The sequence below is a fragment of the Heteronotia binoei genome, chromosome 3, assembly GCF_032191835.1.
Source record: "Heteronotia binoei isolate CCM8104 ecotype False Entrance Well chromosome 3, APGP_CSIRO_Hbin_v1, whole genome shotgun sequence".
In the NCBI taxonomy this organism is placed as follows: Eukaryota; Metazoa; Chordata; class Lepidosauria; order Squamata; family Gekkonidae; genus Heteronotia; species Heteronotia binoei.
In genome coordinates, this window is record NC_083225.1 from 19,396,586 (window position 1) to 19,403,385 (window position 6,800).

Sequence of the window (6,800 nt, forward strand, 5' to 3'; positions counted from 1 at the left end):
AGAGAAGCCATGTTAGATCAGGCCAATGGCCCATCCAGTCCAACACTCTGTGTCACATAAGAGAAGCCCTGTTGGATCAGGCCATTGGCCCATCCAGTCCAACACTCTGTGTCACATAAGAACACAAGAGAAGCCGTGTTAGATCAGGCCAATGGCCCATCCAGTCCAACACTCTGTGTCACATAAAAACATAAGAGAAGCCCTGTTGGATCAGGCCAATGGCCCATCCAGTCCAACACTCTGTGTCACACAAGAACGTAAGAGAAGCCATGTTAGATCAGGCCAATGGCCCATCCAGTCCAACACTCTGTGTCACATAAGAACATAAGAGAAGCCCTGTTGAATCAGGCCAATGCCCCCTCCAGTCCAACACTCTGTGTCACAGAAGAACATAAGAGAAGCCATGTTGGATCAGGCCAATGGCCCATCAAGTCCAACACTCTGTGTCACATAAGAACACAAGAGAAGCCGTGTTAGATCAGGCCAATGGCCCCTCCAGTCCAACACTCTGTGTCACATAAGAACATAAGAGAAGCCATGATGGATCAGGCCAATGGCCCATCCAGTCCAACACTCTGTGTCACACAGTGGCCAATATGTGTGTGAGCATTCTATCTTGTGGGCCCGTAGAATGCAACGGACTCCGTACATAATTTGGCGCCCCCCTCTGTCAGTGCCCAGGGCAAGCATCCCCCTCTGCCCCTCCCCCCCAGATCCGGCCCTGGCAGTGGGCAGGGTTGCTCTGCGGTTGCCCTGCCAACCACTGCTTTGGAGAGAAGCATTTGCCAAGAGGCCATGGGATTTTGCGGGCAACGCAAATGGAGCATGGGACTGGCCCATGCAAGTAGGGTTGCCAATCCCCAGGTGGGGGCAGGGGATCCCCCGGTTTGGAAGCCCTCCCCCCACTTCAGGGTCGTCAGAAAGTGGGGGGAGGGGAGGGAAATGTCTGCTGGGAACTCTATTATTCCCTATGGAGATTTATTCCCTTAGAAAATAATGGAGAATTGATCCGCGGGTATCTGGGGCTCTGGGGGGGCTGTTTTTTGAGGTAGAGGCACCACATTTTCAGTGCAGCATCTAGTGCCCCTCCCCAAAATATCCCCCAAGTTTCAAAACGATTGGACCAGAGGGTTCAATTCTATGAGCCCCAAAAGAAGGTGCCCCTATCCTTCATTATTTCCTATGGAAGGAAGGCATTGAAAAGGTGTGCCGTCCCTTTAAATGTGATGGCCAGAACTTCCTTTTGGAGGTCAATTTTGCTTGTCACAGCCTTGATCTTGGCTCCACCCCTAATGTCTCCTGGCTCCACCCCCAATGTCCCCAGATATTTCTTAAATTGGACTTGGCAACCCTACAACCCTTGGCAAATGAGTTCTAAGAGAATTTGGGGCGGAAAAGCTGAGAAATCCTTGAAGATCTGACCAGTGGGATTTATAATCTATCAAAGACAGGCCCTGACCCACTCATGCCTTTGATTGAAGCCATTAATCTCTTTGAGATCCCCTTTATCTTGGAAACGGGGTAATATATCACTATGAAGATGTAAAGGCTTTCAAAAGGTAAACCATTGCAAGGTACTGAGAAGAGGAAGGGCATTGTGATGCAGAGGAAAAAACATGGAGCACAAGGAGAGGGAAACGAGATCCAAAAGGGCTGGAGAGAGGAAACACCAGCCATTTCAAAATCTGGCCTCTTGGAAGAGTTCACAATGGAGCAGGAAAACTTGCCGGACATCTGGTCTGGTGAGGGCCAAACACAACACTACATTTGGGCACTAGTTGGGTCGGGATTGCCATGACCCAAATCATTTTTTCCCCACAGGATCATGATAGTGGTGAGGAACTCACTTGCCCAAGCACTAAAGGGCCCAAAGGGGACCACAGTGCTAGAGAGCCAGTTTGGTGTAGTGGTTAAGTCCACAGACGCTAATTTGGAAGAACCATGTTTCATTCTCCGCATGTACCTGCTGAGTGATCTTGAGTCAGCCACAAGTTCTTAGCAGAGCAGTTCTCCAAAGAGCTCTCTCGGCCCCCCAGGGCGTCTGTTGTGGGGAGGGGAAGGGGAAGGCGATTGTAAACCGCTCTGGGACTCCAAGTGAAGGGTGGGGTATAAATCCAGTCTCTTCTCTTCTTCTTCTAGGGCTCAAGCTTTCCTCCACACACAATTTGACCAATCCGGAATGGCCCTAGGGGTGCTTTGTGCTCCATTCTGCGTGTACAGTGGAACAAATATCAACCCCTACTAGGGTTGCCAAGTCCAATTCAAGAAATATCTGGGGACTTTGGGGGTGGAGCCAGGAGACATTGGGGGTGGAGCCAGGAGACATTAGGGATGGAGCCAAGATCAAGGCTGTGACAAGCATCATTGAACTCCAAAGGGAGTTCTGGCCATCACATTTAAAGGGACGGCACACCTTTTCAATTCCTTCCTTCCACAGGAAATAATGAAGGATAGGGGCACCTTCTTTTGGGGCTCATAGAATTGGACGCCCTGGTCCAATCTTTTTGAAACTTGGGGGGTATTTTGAGGAGAGGCACTAGATGCTATATTGAAAATTTGGTGCCTCTACCCCAAAAGACAGCCCCCAGAGCCCCAGATAACCACGGATCAATTCTCCATGATTTTCTATGGGAATACATCTCCCTAGGGAATAACAGAATTCCCAGCAGACATTTCCCTCCCCTCCCCCCCCCCCGCTTTCTGACGACCCTGAAGCGGGGGGAGGGCCTCCAAACCGGGGGATCCCCTGCCCCCACCTGGGGATTGGCAACCGTAACCCCTACATTTAGGCCGGGGAATGGTGAGGGGGGGAGGTTGGACCTAGGTTTGCCAAGTCTGTGTTGGAAAATACTTGCAGACTTTGGGGGTGGAGCCAAGAGAGGGGGAGGTTTGGGGAGGGGCCTCAGCATGGGACAAGGTGATAGAGTCCACCTTTCAAAGCACCCAGGCTATACAGCCTCCAGGTATTGGCTGGAGATTTCTCACTTACAACTAATCTCCAGGCGACAGGGATCAGTTCCCCTGGGGAAAATGGCCGCTTTGGAAGGTGGACTCTGCGACATTACACCCTCCCCTCCCCCAACCCCACTCTCCTCAGGATCCACTCCCCAAATCTCTAGGTGTTTCCCTACCTGGAGCCCCTGGAAGTCCCCCAAATAGGGTTGCCAAGTCCAATTCAAGAAATATCTGGGGACTTTGGGGGTGGAGCCAGGAGACATTAGGGGTGGAGCCAAGATCAAGGCTGTGACAAACATCATTGAACTCCAAAGGGAGTTCTGGCCATCACATTTAAAGGGACGGCACACCTTTTCAATGCCTTCCTTCCATAGGAAATAATGAAGGATAGGGGCACCTTCTTTTGGGGCTCATAGAATTGGACTCCCTGGTCCAATCTTTTTGAAACTTGGGGGTTATTTTGGGAGGAGGCACTAGATGCAATACTGAAAATTTGGTGACTCTACCCCAAAAAACAGCCCCCCCCCCAGAGCCCCAGTTACCCAGGGATCAATTCTCCATGATTTTCTATGGGAATAAATCTCCATAGGGAATAATAGAATTCCCAGCAGACATTTCCCTCCCCTCCCCCCCCCCCCCCGCTTTCTGACGACCCTGAAGCAAGGGGAGGGCCTCCAAACCGGGGGATCCCCTGCCCCCCACCTGGGGATTGGCAACCCTACCCCCAAAGCTTCCATTCAATTGCAGGATCTCGCAGTCTGAAGACCTGAGTGGGCAGATCTGGTGTATTGGCTTAGGACTCCTGGTACTCAGCATCACCTCCTGCCACCCACCCATCGTTTTTAGAAAGTGGGCAGGGCCAGATGGGGGTTGGTTTGCCCAGCATGGCTTCTGCCTGGTCACTGGAGATTGGATTGGCTGTGCAGATTTTTTTAAAACTGTTGCTTTGGCACCAGCTGCCACCACAGCACAAGGATCTTCACTGCGCGACTGAAGGTGAGCTTCACACCCACCACACCATGTCCCCACACCCACCACACACGTGCCCACCACACCATGTCAGAATTCCAAAGTCTGAGTAGACCTGATGGACCCCAGATTCAGTAGAAGGCAGCTTTGTGCTCCAGGTCCTCAGGGACATGACGTCTCTAGGTCACCCTTCAGCAGTACTGAGGACAGCTGGCGACATCTGTGCAGAGAGTCCTGGTCCGCCCTGTCCCCTCGTGCTCTTCAGCAGGACCTGGTCTTCCATCTTCCCGCTCAGTAACAGCCACAGAACCACTTGGTTGCCACCTGCCCCGCCCACAAGTGATGCCCACAAAGGGAGGAACAGCCTCAATCTCTCTCTGGGCAGCCATCGACATGACGACATCAACAGCAGAGCATAATTCAAATCAACATCTGGGGCATCAATCACACAGTCAATACAATTTTTAAAATTTTACTTCATTTATACCCCACCTTCCTCTCCGGTGGAGACACCAGGCAGCTTCCATCCGTCTCCTCTCCTCCATTTTATCCCCACGACAGCCCTGTGAGGCAGTGCAGGCTGAGAGGGGGCGACTGGCTCATGATCGCCCAGCAAGCTTCCAGGGCAATGTGAGAATTCAAAACTGGCTCTCCCAGGCTACAATCCTAAAACTGAACACAATACTCCAAGTGGGTTCTTACTAGAGCAGAGTAAAGCACTCTCATGGAGACTCCAAAATTGCATTGCACTTTTGACTCATGTTCAGTGTATGGTCCACTAAGACCCCCAGATCCATTTTGCACATACTTCTGTCAAGACACGTATCCTCCATCCTATAACCATGCATTGGATTTTACCTACCTAAATGCAGAACTTTACATTCATCCCTGTTAAAATTCATTTTATTTGTCTTAGCCCAGTTTTCCAGCCTGTCAAGGTCATCCTATATCCTGTTTCTGTCTTTTACTGTATTTCCAACCCCTCCCAATTTAATATCATCTGCAAATTTAATAAGCATTCCCTCTATTCCTTCATCCAAATAATTTATGAAGACATTGAACAAAACAGGCCGTAGAACAGATCCTTGAGACACTCCACTTGTCACTCCTCTCCAAGAGGATGAGGAACCATTCACAAGCACTCTTTGGGTGCGATCTGTCAACCAGTTACAGATCCACCGAATAGTAACAGGATCCAAACCATATTTTACCAACTCGTCAACAAGGATAGTATGCGGAACCTTATCAAAAGTCCACCTTATCATTTGCCAGCCTCCAATCTTCCAGCACCTCACCTGTTCTCCAAGAATTCTCAAAAATGATGGCCAGAGGCTAAGAAATTCAATCTGCAAGTTCTTTTAGTACTCTTGGATGCAGTTCATCTGGCCCTGAGGACTGTAGTTTCATTTAAAGAAGCCAGGTTTTTATGTACTACCCCTATGCTGATCCTAGGCTGCAACTCCCTTCCTCCATCATGTGTTCTGTTTTTGCCATGTTGAGCACTTTTTCCCTCAGAAGAGATTACTTTTTTCTTACTTTGAGCACAAGTGGGGGGGGGACTTTTTTTTGTTGTTTTTAGCATCTCTTGCTAGCCTAAGCTCATAGTGAGCTTTAGCTTTCCTAACTTTTTCTCTATAAACACTGGTTGTTTATTGATATTCATCCTTGGTTAGAAGACCCTCCTTTCCATTTCCTAAATGAGTCTTTTTTATTTCACAAGTCTTATGGAGCCACCTCAGCTTCTTTAGGTTCCTCGCAATATTCCTTTTCATAGGAATTGTTTGTGATTGTGCCTTCAATATTTCACTTTTAAGAAACTCCCATCCCTCTAGAGGACTTCTGGGGTTGGAAAATGCCGAGATGAATTGCTTCTCAGAAGGGGAGCAGGCTGGGGCTTCTGTTCGGGGTAGTGGAGGGCAATTTAATGCCTACTGCCTACTTTCCTCAGTCAGAGATCAGTCCAAGATATGCACAGGAAACTCTGAGGAGATTTACCTTGGCTAAAAGGGAGTCCCCGGGGGGGGGGGGGCTCCTTTGAGGGGTCTCCGGAGACGAGTTGCATATTCATCATCTGCAGAAGTTTCCAGAGTCATTTATTTGACATAAGCTCGACAGGATCCTAACCTTCTTTGAGACTGTTAAACATCTAAAGCTATACAAGACCGGTGTTGGATCTGGATAACTGCAGAAAAAGGTACTGATGACTATCTTCATTCTGGGACTATATAAGTTAAACAAAATAAAATCAGAAGGTGGGAAGTAGAGATTCAGAAAGCTTGGAAGAAGAAGGGGCGAAATTTGAATTTTGTAAATTTAAAGGACAGTGCTAAAAAGTGGAAAGGAATTTATTGTTTTGTCTACTTGCGGTTTTGGTGAAAAAGCCCCATCGTCACAGATTTGCAGCTCTCATAGTCAACACAGGAAATACGTCAAACATTGCAAGATCTTTTTACCAGTGAAAACAGAATTTGGTGACAAGAAAAGCAGAACGTGTCAGATGGAAAAGGGAAATCATTGAAGCAGCTAACCTACTCTAGGACTATAATATCATAGAAAAACATCAGCGGCCATTGCTAGGAGGTCAAAATTTAAACAAAGTTTTTAAAGTGTTCGGGACATTAAAAATTGGTGAAGCTGACAGAGGTGACAATTGTAAGGTAAATACTATTGGACATTATAGCTGATAATTATTTTAGAAGCCTTTTGAAGGAAATTTTTTTTTAATCAGAAGCAGAAAGTCGCGACCGCCATTTTGGAAGAAATAAAAACTTTAAAAATTAATATCTGAGCCCAGGAGGCTCTGAGGACAGCAAAATTAGGCTTATTGAAAAGGGCAAGCCTTACTCTATCAAACCTGATAGTTTAAATTTAATTTG